This window comes from Scyliorhinus canicula, chromosome 11 (assembly GCF_902713615.1).
Source record: "Scyliorhinus canicula chromosome 11, sScyCan1.1, whole genome shotgun sequence".
NCBI lineage: Eukaryota > Metazoa > Chordata > Chondrichthyes > Carcharhiniformes > Scyliorhinidae > Scyliorhinus > Scyliorhinus canicula.
In genome coordinates, this window is record NC_052156.1 from 41,644,822 (window position 1) to 41,658,870 (window position 14,049).

Below are 14,049 nucleotides of genomic sequence, written 5' to 3' on the forward strand. Positions count from 1 at the left end.
GGTTCGATTCCCGTACCAGCCTCGCCGGACAGGCGCCGGAATGTGGCGACTAGGGGCTTTTCACAGTAACTTCATTGAAGCCTACTCGTGACAATAAGCAATTTTCATTTCATTTCATTTCTGTGCCAAACCACTCCTCCTGATCTCCCGGGTGTACAACAAACAGCTCACTCTTGCCCAGGTTCAATTTATAGCCCGAGAAACTCCCAAACTCAGCAAGAATCTCGATCACCTCCGGCATTCCCCCCACCGGGTCTGCTACATACAGCAGCAAGTCATCTGTATAAAGCGACACTCGGTGCTCCTCCCCACCCCGCACCAGACACCTCCACCTCCCCGACTCCCTGAGAGCTATGGCAAGAGGCTCAATCGCCAACGCAAAAAGCAAGGGGGACAGGGGGCACCCCTGCCTCATCCCACTGTGGAGCCTGAAGTACTCGGACCTCCTCCCATTTGTCGCTACACTCGCCATCGGGGCCTCGTACAGCAACCTCACCCATTTAATAAACCCCTCCCCAAACCCGAACCTCTCTAACACCTCCCACAAGTACCCCCACTCAACCCTATCAAAGGCCTTCTCCGCATCCAATGCCACAACAATCTCCCCCTCTCCTTCTGCCGCCAGCATCATTATCACACTTAGCAGCCTTCGCACGTTAGTGTTCAGCTGCCTCCCCTTCACAAAACCCGTCTGGTCCTCATGTATCACCCCCGGCACACAATCCTCTATTCTAGTGGCCAAGATCTTCGCCAGCAACTTGGCGTCCACATTCAGCAGTGAAATTGGCCTATATGATCCACACTGCAAGGGGTCCTTATCTCGCTTCAGGATCAGGGACATCATCGGGGGCAACACACCCCCCTCCCACGCCTCGTTAAAGGTCCGAACCAACAGGGGGCCCAACAGGTCCGCGTATTTCTTATAAAATTCAACCGGAACCCATCCGGTCCCGGCGCCTTCCCCGACTGCATGTGGCCAATCCCTCTGACCAGCTTCTCCAACTCAATCGGCGCCCCCAGTCCCTCCACCTGCTCCTCCTGCACCCTTGGAAATCGCAGCCTGTCCAAAAAGCTCTCCATTCCCCCCTCCCACCACCGGCGGCTCCGACCGGTACAGTTCCCTGTAGAAGTCCCTAAAGACCCCATTGACCTCTGCCCCCTGCCGCACCACATTCCCACCTCTATCCTTCACTCCACCAATCTCCCTAGCCATGTCCCGCTTGCGAAGCTGATGCGTCAGCATCCTGCTCGCCTTCTCTCCATACTCGTAGACCGCTCCCTGCGCCTTCCTCCACTGTGTCTCCACCTTTCTGGTGGTCAATAAATCAAACTTGGCCTGCAAGCTACGCCGCTCCCTCAGCAATCCCTCCTCTGGGGCCTCTGCATACCTCCTATCTACACTCAACAGCTCCCCCACCAGTCTCTCGCTCTCCCTCCTCTCCCCCCTCTCCCTATGGGCTCGGATGGAGATCAGCTCCCCCCTAATCACTGCCTTCAGAGCCTCCCACACCATCCCCACCCGGACCTCCCCAGTATCATTGACCTCGAGGTACCTCTCGATACATCCCCGGACCCTCCTACACACCTTCTCATCAGCCAACAACCCCACGTCCAGACGCCAAAGCGGGCGCTGGTCCCGCACCTCCCCCATCTCCAGATCCACCCAATGCATGGTCCGAAATTGCTATAGCCGAATATTCGGCCTCCTCCACCCTCGGGACCAGTCCCCTACTCAGGACAAAGAAATCAATACGGGAATAAACCCTGTGCACGTGGGAGAAAAAAAAGAGTACCCACGAGCCCTCAGCCTCCCAAACCTCCAGGGATCCACCCCTCCCATCTGGTCCATAAACCCCCTCAACACCTTGGCCGCCGCCGGCCTCCTGCCTGTCCTTGAACTAGAACGATCCAGTAGGGGATCCAGCACCGTATTGAAGTCCAGCCCATGATCAGGCCCCCCACCTCCAGGTCAGAAATGCAGCCCAATATACGCCTCATGAAACCAGCAACATTCCAATTTGGGGCGTACACATTTACCAACACCACCCTCCCCCCTGCAGCTTACCGCTCACCATCACATATCTGCCGCCACTATCAGCCACCACCTCAGACGCCTCAAACACCACCCTCTTCCCCACCAGGATCACCACCCCCCGGTTCTTCACGTCGAGCCCTGAATGGAAACCCTGCCTCACCCACCCCTTCCTCAAACGAACCTGGTCCGCCACCTTCAGGCGAGTCTCCTGGAGAATGGCCACGTCCGCCTTCAGCCCCTTCAGATGCGAAAACACCCAGGCCCGCTTAACCGGCCCATTCAACCCCCTCACGTTCCACGTGATCAGCCGGATCAGGGCCCCCCGCCCCCCCTCCCCCCGTCGACTAGCCATAGCCCATCGACTGCTCGCCCCTGGCCAGCACCCTTTCGGCCCGTTTTCCACGGCGATAGAACCTCACCCCGACCCCCCCCCCCCCCCCCCCCCCCCCCCCCCGACCCACACCAGCTCCTCCCTGGCCAATCCAGCAGCAACCCGGTATCTCTCCCCCCCCCCAGCATCCCGGTATCCCCCCCCCCCTCCCCAGGCTAGGACCCCTCCTAGCCGCGACGCTCCCTCCATAGTACTCCCGTGAGCCAGCTGACGTCTGCTGACCCCGGCAGCTCCCGCCCTAACTCCGACCCCTCCCGATATGGGGTCACCCCTCCCCCCCCTGCATCAGCTCCTTGGCACCGCTTCAGCGCGGGAAAACGGATCTGATATCCACGCCCCTTGCCCCCAGCTCCACCCCCCTCGTCCCGCAGCGTGGGAAACCAGAGGAAAGCCCGTGCTTTCCCACTGCCCCACCCCACCCCCTCAACGCAACTCCCAAATAGCAGTCCCACCCCATCCACCAACCCCGTACAAACAAAAACAAATCAACCACAGATCCCAACAACCCCCTTAAGACACAAAACCATAACCAACATCATCCGAAAGCGAGAGAGAAAAAAGAAAAACCAAACAGAATAACCAACAACAGCATAAACAATGATACAAAAAACCCCCAAAGCCCCCAATCCCTAGTTCGAGTCCAACTTTTCAGCCTGCACAAAGGCCCACGCCTTCTCCGGGGACTCAAAATAGTAATGCCGGTCCTTGTAGGTGACCCACAGGCGCGCAGGCGGCAACATGCCGAACTTCACCTGCTTGCCATGGAGCACCGCCTTCGTCCGGTTGAACCCGGCCCTCCGCTTAGCCACATGCGCAGTCCAGTCCTGGTAGATGCGCACCACCGAATTCTCCCACTTACTACTCCTCACCTTCTTGGCCCATCGCAGCACACACTCCCGGTCACTGAACCGATGGAACCGCACCAGCACCACCCACGGGGGTTCATTCGCCTTAGGCCGCCCAGTACTCTGTGGGCCCCCTCCAGCTCCAGAGGCAGATGGAGGGATCCTGCCCCCACCAACGAGTTCAGCATCACGGCCACATAGGCCGGCAGGTCCGACCTCTCCAGCCCCTCCTCAAGGCCCAAGATCCGCAAGTTCTTCCTCCTGGATCGAAACTCCATCTCCTTGAAACGATCTTGCCACTTTTTGTGGAGCGCCTCGTGCATCTCCACCTTCCCCACGAGGGCCGAGACCTCATCCTCGCGCTCAGAGGCCTGCCTCTGCAACTCAAGTATCGCTGCACCCTGAGTTGTCTGGGTCTCCAGCAGCTTACTTGTCGTTACCTTCAGGGATTCCAGCAACTCCCCTTTCAGCTCCGTAAAATAGCGCAGAAGGGCCGCCTGCTGCTCCTCCGCCCACTGCTTCCACTCCTCAGGGGCTCCACCGGCTGCCATTTTGTCCACCTTCCCCCGCTTTTCCAGGGGAGCTGCTGCCGTTTTACTCCTCGCCCCACTCCGGGTCCGCACCATAAATCCTCGGGGGTTTAGCTCCAGACCCCTTTATCCACCGGAAATCGTCGAATCAGCGCCGTTTGGGGCCCTTAAAAGAGCCCACAAGTCCTATTAAAGCTGGAGCTGCCGAAAGTGCGGCTTAGCTCCGCATAGCCGCAACCGGAAGTCCCGCAGTCTTCAGACTTGTTGATCAAGAAAGCACACATACGATTGTGAACCATTTAGCCTTTCTTCTCTGGCCTTTTAAAAGTTGTGCTGAGTGCTCCAACTGACAAGTGAAAACCTATGTTGTTCAATCGTTCCACTTCATTGCGCAGGAGTCATTTGATCCTTCTACCCTGTGAGATCACTGATTAAATAGAATTCAATTACACTCCATGTATGATTTAATTATATTGAATAATATCATGCACCCAGGCAGCAGAAAGTCTTCCCACTTCTACGGAATGGAAAAGATCTTGTGCAGTTTATGTGGGTTGCATTTCCCTCAAATATGAATTTACTGTTACCATGTCCACATGGTGCAACGTGCAGAACCTGTTTACCAGGACTGATGAAATCACCAAAATCAATGTTATTATCTGCAGTGTCATAAATAACTAATGGAATCATTTCCTGGGTGTTCAGGAGGAAACTGATTGATACCATCTGTTGTGTATCATTGTTGAAGTTAAATTTTACCCAATACAAGTTAGCTTCAATGGTCAGGGTATAAAATGAGCAGTAGTTCCAATAGTACTTGTTTTACAGCATCGGTGAAGGCTAAAATGACTCCCCTTCTGTACTTCACTTGATTTTTGAGGTTATAGTAATTGACAAAGCCATATATTCATATCACTGTCATAGTTGTAAGGGCCCTTCCTGTTGATACCCTTATTTCCCATTTCTTTTACATTGCCATTATCATTTTGATCCATGGATATTTAATGGACATATACCTTTATAAGTCAAGTAGAGGAAGTGAGGAACTCAGAACTTGCAAAATAGTATACTGTGCTTTTGGCGATTTAGCTTTTGAACAGCAGAATGCAGACTTTCTGGCACCCGAGAGATCAGATGGATTCCGTTCGATTGGTTGGCTGGTGGCCAATGAATTGGCCAAAGGCTGTATTCTGCCTGATGACAGCCGGTGATTGGGTCCTCCCTGTGTGGGATGGTTTTCAGAGAACCCAGGAAGGGACAGTTGGGTCCTGGATGCAGAGAGAAGAAGCTGTGAGCTCTCTCCTTCTCCAGAAATGCTGTGTGCCTGCTGTTTTCTGAACCAGAGACCTGGATGAATCTAAAATGAAAACCATTACACACTGAAAGCAAAAACCTGCAACTGAAGGTCTAGACTGAAGAAAGGTGTACTGGAAGGCATCCATCTAAAAAGAGACTTTTATACTTTTTACTTATTATGTTTCTTTACACCCCTCTTCCCCTCTGTGTTTGTCAACAGGAGATGTAGACAGTCAATAGATGAGAGGCGGGTTTGTGTGATGGACTGGGCTGTGTTCACAACTCTCTGTAGTTTCTTACGGTCTTGGGCCGAGCAGTTCCATACAAGACTGTGATAGCCAGATAGGATGCTTTCTATGGTGCAGCTGTAAAAATTGGTGAGAGTCAATGTGGACATGCCGAATTTCCATAGTTTCCCGAGGAAGCTGTTGTGCTTTCTTGGTCGTAGTGTCGATGTGGGTGGTCCAGGACAGATTGTTGGTGATGTGCACACCTAAGAATTTGAAGCTGGCAACCATTTCCACCTCAGCACCACTGATGCAGACAGTGGTGTGTACGATCCTTCGCTTCCTGAAGTCAATGAATAACCAGCTCTTTGGTTTTGTTGATGTTGAGGGGAAGATTGCTGTCACTACACCACGCCACGAGATTCTCTATCTCCCTCCTGTACTCTTGACTCATTGTTGTTCGAGATCTGACCCACTACGGTCGTGTCATCAACAAGCTTGCGGATGGAGTTGGAGCCAGATTTTGCAACACAGTCGTGTGTATAGGGAGTATAGTAGGGGGCCAAATACGCAGCCTTGCAGGGCCCTGGTACCGAAGAGGAGGTGTTGTTTATCCTTACCGATTGTGGTCTATGGGTCAGCAGGTCGAGAATCCAGTTGCAGAGGGAGGAGCCAAATCCTAGGTTTTGGAGGATTGATATGAGCTTGGCTGGGATTATGTGTTTAATAAGAGTCTGACATAGGAGTCCCTGTTGCTGGTTAGGGACTTGGCGTGAAAGGTCTGGAGGGAGTTCCCTAGGTTGCTGGGATACACCCTGCTGGAGTGACTGCTGCTCCCGGATGTGGAAGGGGAGGGAAGAATTGGGGATATATACAAGTGGCTGGGGGAGCAGGGAGGCGAGCGGGTGGTGAAGATCAAGGAGAAATGGGAAGCGGAGTTGGTAGGGGAGATCAATTGGGGAGCATGGAGTGAGGCACTGCGTAGGGTAAACGGGACCTCCTCATGTGCAAGAAATTGCGAGGAAGAAGCTGTTTTTTAATCTGTTAGTACATGTTCTCAGATTTCTGTATTTTCTGCTCGATGGAATGATACAGTTTAAGGTGGCGCACAGGGTGCATATGACTCGGGCGGGAATGAGTGGGGGTAGCAGTTGAGCGTGAGAGGTGTGGGCGGGGGCCAGCGAACCACACGCCCATGTTTTGGGGTTGCGAAAAATTGGGAAGATTCTGGGCAGGAGTGTTCGCAGTCTTAGCCAGGATAGTGGAGGACCCGGACCCTTTGGTGGCAATATTTGGGGTTTCAGAGAAGCCGGGGCTCATGGAGAGGAGGAAGGCCGATGTTTTGGCCTTCGCCTCTCTGATTGCACGGCGGCGAATTTTGCTGGAGTGCCGGTCGGCATCACCACCGGGGCTAGCGGCTTGGGTGGGTGACCTGTACGACTTCCTGCAATTAGAGAAGATAAAGTATGAGTTAAGGGGCTCTTCAGGGGGGGGTTTGAGGAAAGGTGGGGGATGTTTGTGGCCGTGTTTGAGGGACTGTTCATCGCAGGGGAGGGGGGGGTGAAAAGGAGGAATAATCTGTACAGACTGTATAGTTGATTGTTGGGAAGCATGTTTCCGGGATGTTTGTTTGCTGTAACCTGTTTGATACATGTTTGTAATAAAATACATTTGAAAAAAAGGAGTCCCTGTTGCCGAGATGCTCCAGGGATGAGTGTAGGGCCAAAGAGATAGTGTCGTTTGTGGACCGGCTGTGGTGGTATGCAAATAGCAATGAATCAAGGCATTCTGTGAGTATGGAGTTGATGTGTCTCATGACCAACCTCTCGAAGCACTTCATAATGATAGATGTCAAGGCCACAGGACGGTAGTCATTGAGGCACGATGCCAGGTTCTTCTTTGGCACCGGTATGACGATGGTCTTCTTGAAGCAGGTGGCGGGTGGGCACACATAATTGAGGGGTTCTATTCTTATCCATCTAACTGTAACTAGAATATCATATGCAATAACTTCATTTCCTACTCCTGCACTGTTGGTGTCCCCCAAAGATCTATCTTTAGTCCCTTCTATTTTCCAGATACATGCTGCCCCTTGGGAACATCAGCCAAAAGCACAGTGTTAGTTTTCACACGTATGCTGGTGACACCCAGCTCTACTTCATCACCTCCCTCAATCCCTCTGTTGTTGCTAAATTATCAAACTACTTGTCAACACCTTGTATTAAGGGCAGCATGGTGGCGCAGTGGGTTAGCACTGCGGCCTCACGGCACCGAGGTTCCCCGTTCGATCCCGGTTCTGGGTCACTGTCCATGTGGAGTTTGCACATTCTACCCGTGTTTGCTTGGGTTTCACCCCCACAACCCAAAGATGTGCAGGGTAGGTGGATTGGCCATGCTAAAATGCCCCTTAATTGGAAAAAACTATAATTGGCTACTCTAAATTTATTTTAAAAAACACCACCTTGTATTAGGCAAGCTGAAATGCCCTCCAATTAACTATTGGGAAGAATAAAACTATTATATTTGCTTTCTGCTATAAACTCTGTTCTCTAGCTATCAATAATGTCCCTCTATCTGGCAACTGCCTGAGGCTTAATCAAACTGTGTGTCTAATTTAACCCTGAAACAAGCTTCCAGCCACAAATACTTGGCATTACTAAAACTGTCTGTGTTGTTCCTCGTGTCTTAATAAAGCTCGTAGTCTCAAAGTTGGAGAAGATGCTTTATTGTGAATTTGTTCTCTCTTCAGAGCTTAACTTACGGCTACCTCAAATGCTGCCTGCTTGTGTCTGTGTCCGGCTTTCAGTTCTGCCTTCCGTGAAGTGTGTCGTCACTTCCTGTCCCTGTGTATATATAGCTTTCCCGTGCTCCCTCTAGTGCTTGCTCAGTTGTATTGCATTTACTCAGATCTACGATCACCACATCCCCCTTTTTTCTTTACATATTTTCTGTACATCGTTAAAGAAAATTGTACAAAACAGTTACTTATGATATGTGTATCTATACAAGTGATGGTGTTATTGCATATTTTACAAAGCCAATTTATATTTATGAGTCCACTCAATAAAAACATTTATGAGTCCAAACTTGATGAATTTGTTCACTGAGTTTTCTCTTTTGTTGTTGTTGACGTGGTGAATGTTGTCGGTGTTCCTGTTATTTTAAGTAACCAATGCGTCATCCCGAGGTGTTTGCATGGTCGAACCACTGATGTTGACTGACATGGACTTTTTTTTGTGCTTGTGGTGTCGATTTATTATGTCATCCGCCTTGAAAGCTGGTGTGCTTGCTTGTTCTGGAGCAGATGTGAGTTTGTGCAATTCGTTGTCATCCCATGGCATGTTTGTAGTCTTGTCATTGTTTTGCAGTGTGCTGTGGCATTGTCCTTCATGTGCAGAGTTGTACCATTTTGTACAAGTCGTTGTTTCATTGCTGTTGTTTCTGTCGTTCCTGTCTTTGTTTTCATTGCCGTTCTTTTCGTTTCTGTCTTTGTTGTTGTCGCTATCTTTGTTATGCTTCTTGTTGGTTTTGTTGTTCTTCTTGTAGTTTTTGTCGTTGTGCTTGTAGTTTTTGTTGGTGCTGTTGTTCTTGTTTCTGCGGTGCTTCTTTTGGCTTTTGTTTTTCTTGTTATGCTCAATGAGTGTCCCGTGTGGATAATTTGAGTCATTGAACGTTTCGTCTCGAGAATGGTGAGAATGATCTGACGTTGCATCGATGCTGGTGACATCAGTCATTTGTGGAGGATTTGATTCCTCGTCTTTGCTTTCTTGGTGCTTCTCTTCTGGAGTCAAATTCTTCACGATTTCAATTGACGTGGTCTCTCTGGACTCTTGGTGCTCCTCTTCTGGAGCCAAAATCTGCATGGTTTCTGTTGATGTTGTCTCACTGGACTCTTGGTGCTCCTCCTCTGGAGTCAAAATCTGCATGGTTTCTATTGGCGTTGTCTCTCTGGACTCTTGGGTGGCCCGACTCTGTGCTTCTGTACAGACAAGCTGAGAACTGTCAGTCTCGCTGTGATCCTGTATGTCGAGTGTGATCACCTTGTCACTGTTTTCGCATGCAGTGGGTAGATGTACATTGTCTTTTTCTTGTTTGTGTGAGCTTGGTAGACTTTCATAGTCTGCTTGCGGTTGCTCAGATACGGCGGGTTGACCTTCATGGTCTTGTTCATGCATGGTGTTCGCCAGGGAGTGTTTGCTTGCTTCCCTTTTGGAGTATTTCATCACTCTCACTGTGGAGCCTGTCATTGCGCTCTCTGTGGAGTCTTTCTGTGCTCTCTGTGTGGCATAGTCTTCATCTTGGGTATTGCTGTCATCCAATGTATCGACGATATGCCACGGCACCATGGTGTTGAATTCATCTACCACGAGTAGATTTGTGTTGAGCTTTGCGACCGTGTCCCTGATGCTGTGATCAGCATATCCGAATAACTCAGCCATGTCTGAGTAGTATTCTTCGAAAACCAAATCATCTTGGTTGGATTCATCTACCACGAGTAGATTCGTGTTGAGCTTTGCGACCGTGTCGCTGATGCTGTGATCAGCATATCCGAATAACTCAGCCGTGTCTGAGTAGTAATCTTCGAAAAACAAATCATCTTTTGTTGTTTTTGATTTATTTTTGTTCTCTTCACTTTGGGTGCTGCAGACTGCTTTTTTCCAGGGTGTTGTGCGAGTTGTTTTTAACTGCTGGTTTAAGTTCAGGCATTTTTTTTGTCTTCTGAGGCAATAACGTTTGGTTTTACCACTTTAACTATCTTGTTTTCAATTTTCGGGCATTTCCCTTTTAAGTAGGCGTGGTCCGGATGTTCAGACGTCATGACGCTCATGACGTCATGCGTAGGAATCAATTGCGCATGCGCAAATCGGCCTTCCTTTACTGTGCGGTTTTGTGTCTGTTACGCATGCGCGGCTTGCGCATGCGCAGAACGATCAGCAACACAAACTTTTTTAAACTGCGCATGCGCAAGCAGAACGCAAAACGGGTGATTGTAACTGCGCATGCGCGGCTTCCGTTTCCTGCCATGCACAGACGCAGTTTGTAGTTCTTTGTGCCCCAGAGACAGTAAAATGTGGTCGGACGGCATTTTACCGCGGATTTCAGCGTTTTTTCTTTCTGAAAGTTGTAAGTTACCTTTTCCTTTCGATCTGGACTGGATTTCAGCGTTTTGGCTTTGGGAAAAATTCAAGTTATTTCTTCTTTTTGATCTGTACTTTTCACTCGCGATTTCTTGTTCTTTTAGTGATTGTTTAAGTTTTGCATCACTCAGTCTCTGTGCAGTTTGGCCTCTGAGCATACCGTGCTGTTCAAATTCCTTACAGTACTCTTCAAATTTGTTTAGTATTGTTTGTAAGCTGTTGCTGTCTTCATCTTTTGAGTATTTAAATCCATTATATACTTTCCTAGCTTCATGTCCTGCGATGAGCATTGCTATTTTAATTTTGTCTGATGCTGCTGCTACATCATTAGCTATGATATAAAAATCGAACATTTGTTTAAACATTTTCCAGACATTTCTTACATTGCCAGTCGTGTCCAGCTGAGGTGGGTATTCAAGCCACATCCTCGAATCAGCGATGTCTTCCCAAGTCCAATGTCCAGTAGGAGATTTCCATGCCATTTTGTTCTTTCTGTGTCTGCAGCTGAGTTGTCCTGTAGTAAGCGTCTGAAGCTAATCCTGGTACCATGTGTTGTTCCTCGTGTCTTAATAAAGCTCGTAGTCTCAAAGTTGGAGAAGATGCTTTATTGTGAATTTGTTCTCTCTTCAGAGCTTAACTTACGGCTACCTCAAATGCTGCCTGCTTGTGTCTGTGTCCTGCTTTCAGTTCTGCCTTCTGTGAAGTGTGTCATCACTTCCTGTCCCTGTGTATATATAGCTCTCCCGTGCTCCCTCTAGTGCTTGCTCAGTTGTATTGCATCTACTCAGATCTACGATCACCACACTGTCCACACCCACCTCCATATAATTTTGCTGCTTCAATTCTGCTTCAGCTCAGCTGCTGTTGAAGCGCTCATCCATGCCTTTGTTACCTTAAGAACAAAGAAGAATACAGCACAGGAACAGGCCCTTCAGCCCTCCAAGCCTGCGCCGATCACGTGTCCTATCGAGACCAACTGCCTGTATCCTTCTATACCCCATATGTTCATGTGCCTATCGAGATAGGTCTTAAAGGTCACTTACATATCTGCCTCGACCACCTCACTTAGAAGTGCATTCCAGACCACCACCACCCTCCGAATGAAAAACTTCCCCCGCACATACACTGAACCTTTCCACCCTCACCTTGAACTTGTGTCCCCTTGTAATTGTCATTTCTGCCCTGGGAAAAAGCCTCCAACTGTTCACCCTATGTGTATCGCTAAGAATTTTATAAACTTCTATCAGGTCGCCCCTCAGCCTCCTCGGGAGAACAATCCCAGTTTATTCAATCTCTCCTCATAGCTAATACTCTACATACCAGGCAACATCCTGGTAACCTTTTCTGTACTCGCTCCAAAGCCTCCACGTCCTTCTGGTAGTGCGGTGACCAGAATTGGACACAGTATTCCAAATGTGGCCTAACCAACGTTCTATATAACTGTAACATAATTTTAGAGCTTGTATACTTGATATCCCGTCCTACGAAGGCAAGCATGCCATATGCTTTATTTACCACCATTTCCACATGTGCTGCCACTTTTAAGAATCTGTGGACCTGCATACTCAATCTCTGTATCTCTATGCTACTGATGGTTCTGGTATTTATTTTATAGCTCCCACCTGAATTAGACCTACCAAAATGCATCACCTCGCATTTGTCTCGGTTAAATTCCATCTGCCATTTATCTGCCCAATTTTGCAGCCTATCTATATCCTGTTGTATTCTCTGATAATCCTCATCACTATCCGCAAACTTGCTAATCAGACACCTACGTTTTCTTCCAAGTCATTTATATATATTACAGAAGAATATTACATTATATTAGAGCAGAAGTCCCAGTACTGATCCCTGCGGACCACCACTAGTTACAGACCTCCATTCGGAAAAACATCCTTCAACTGCTACTCTCTGTCTTCTATGGCCAAGCCAGTTCTGGATCCATCCAGCTAGTTCATCCCTGACCCCATGTGATCTAATCTTTTGCACCAGCCTGCCACGAGGGACCTCATCAAATTACTATTCTAACATACCCATGACTGGTCTCCCACATTCTACCCTTTATAAACTTCAGGTGATCCGAAACCCTGGTACACGTCCTTGTATGCAGCAAATCCCCGTCACCTATTGCACTTGTGTTTGGTGATCTACTCTGGTTCCTGTTGAGCAATGCCTGATCTTGGCTTGCAAGTCCTTGCATGTCTCATATTTGTAATCTCCTCCAGCCCCTCAATACTCAGAGGTACCTGTACTTTTCCAATTCCTGCTTTTTGACTGTTACCAATTTTCATTGCTCCACATTGATAGCAATTTCTTCAGCTGCCTCGGCTCTAAGCTCTGGAATTCCCTCTATCCCTCTACCTCGCTTTCCTTCCTTAAGACGCTCCTTAACACCTATCTCCTTTGCCAAGCTATTGGCCATCCACCTTACTATCACCTTGCATGGATCGGCGTCAAAATGATTCTTGCTGGGAAGCATCTTGGGATCTTTATCATCTTAAAGGTGCTATATAAATACAAGTTGTTGTTATCAATTTCAGAAAGATCCATTTAAAGTTTTTTTTTAAATCAGTTAACAGACTCATCCACTACTGGAAATATTTATCACTTCCCTACTTTCGCTATGCACATTGAAGATAAAAATAACAAAGTTTAAACAAATGCATACACCAGGGAAAGGACTTTTCGCAACATCCTGCGACGGTGAAATCAAAATTGTCGATATGTCGACAGTAATCCTGGGGTGTATGAACTGCAAGAACATGATCTCCTTCGCACTTTGGAAAGAGGGAAGCAGAGCGCCACTTGTAACTTGGTCTCAGACCCGATTGATGCTCCTCCACACTCGACCCTTTCATCAACCGGGATTCACGGTGGATCGAACCCGCCTCGAAACTGCGCGAAGGCTGCACGCTTGCCGAGTGACTTACATTGACTGCCGGCCGGCCTGTTCAATCTCTGTCCGCCGCTGATCCCCGGCTGCGGCCGCCGTTACCGCCCCTGCAAACAACCTGGTTACCATGGAGACGGTATTTCCGGCCCGGCCGAGCTGCTTCCGGTCTGGCTGAATTCTGGGCGACGACTGGGCCACACCCGTTATTAACCTGGCACCCCCTCCTCTCCCAGCTACATCGCCGGTTTATAAATAGGGTTCATTATTGTGCTCAGCTGCCCATCATTTCTTACTTTACGTACTTTTTTCGCTGGTCTTTCCGCATCCCATTCAAGTTAACAGTCAGGAAGTCAACAGCTTGGTGGCACAACTTGGATGAATGTTGTTGTAAGGATGTATGTTGTCTTATGAAGACGGGCTTGGATGGTTGAACAATTACCATTTATTAATAACACGTAACTCTATACATATATGCGGGCTAATCCTGGTGCTATCTTCCAGAATATTTCTCACAGGCTCACGAATAGGCTAATACACCAATCTAGACTCACCATCATAATATGGGCAGCCCTGTCTCCTTCGTCCCAAATTCACCCTTACAACTACAGTCACGGAAATTTACAATTGTGTTCATTTTTTATAAGTGCAAATCTAATGTAAAAACATTTTCCCCATGGAAGGGAGGCATGGTAGC

General features: G+C 48.7%; 1 protein-coding gene across 1 annotated transcript in view; it reads right to left on the reverse strand.

Moving 5' to 3' along the window:
- The window catches only part of dnah12 (dynein, axonemal, heavy chain 12), a 385,091-nt gene extending 371,601 nt beyond the window's left edge, over positions 1–13,490 (reverse strand). The window contains exon 1 of the mRNA XM_038812830.1: positions 13,393–13,490. The gene's annotated coding sequence lies outside the window, so the exon portion shown is untranslated. The remainder of the gene's footprint in view (positions 1–13,392) is intronic.
- Positions 13,491–14,049: the final 559 nt, after the last annotated feature.